The following is a 1077-nucleotide window of genomic DNA, read 5'->3' as shown; positions in this document are numbered from 1 at the left end:
ATATTAGTATATATTTAATTAAGCTGTCAATGGGTTAATAATTGTATTAATCAATTAATTAATTAATTAATCGATCGATCAATCCAACTGTTGGATGATGTAGGAAAAGAAATTTTTGTTGTAATGTAAAAAGATAGGAAAAAAAAAAAACAAGAAACAATTTTAAGTACGATATGATTAAGCAAATGTGATTTAAAAAAAGAAAAAGAAAAAAAAAAAGAAAAAAAAAAAAGATAATGTTTTCAATCAATTTTTTTTTGTTCTCGTAGGTGTACTTATAGTTTTCGCATATCGAAATGGCTTGTATTATACTTATATATATATATACATGTGTATATATATAAATATTTTTACACTTTACACAAACACATCCTTAACACACACAACGAACAATCAATCAATCAAACAAAATACACACGTATATTATATAAATGAAGTAGTAAAAAGAATATTAATAATGTAAAAGTTTGTGAATTAAACCAATTTAGAAATATTATGAAATTTACATTAGAAATGAAAGTCATAAAGTTTTTGCTTTTTAATGTTTTTAAAACAAAAAAGAAGAAGAAGAAGAAGAATAAAAAAAGAAACATGATAGAAAGAAAGAAAGAAAATAAAAGATGAATTGCAATCGATCTTAGAATATTTCTTTCATTTTAAATACTATTATTATTATTATTATTATTAATAATTAATTAATTAATTAATTAATGGTGCAAATGAGGCTGCAATTATTGTTAAAGAAACAAAGGGGAAAAGGGGTTGAAACTTGATATTGATTTATGTTGTTAAGAAAAAAAAAATAGGAAAGAGAGAGAGAGAGAGAGAGAATAGAATAAATACAATTAAAAGTATTGTAGAAAAAAATGAATAAATAATAATAATAATAATAATAGATATGGATAATAATTTAAAGAAACACAATTAAATTGTGAATTAAAAATTGAAACAGAGAGAGAGAGACATTTTACTTCTTCTGTTTTTTTTTTTTTCTTGGTGAAAAGTTAAAAGGGGTAGAAGTAACATTTTTGTTTTCTTTTCTCTTTTTTAATTTGTGATAAGTGCTATTCGCGTAAT

Source organism: Polistes canadensis, unplaced genomic scaffold (genome assembly GCF_001313835.1).
Source record: "Polistes canadensis isolate GaletaPanama2010 unplaced genomic scaffold, ASM131383v1 scaffold_65, whole genome shotgun sequence".
Classification (NCBI taxonomy): Eukaryota; Metazoa; Arthropoda; class Insecta; order Hymenoptera; family Vespidae; genus Polistes; species Polistes canadensis.
Note: the sequence above shows the minus strand (reverse complement) of the source record.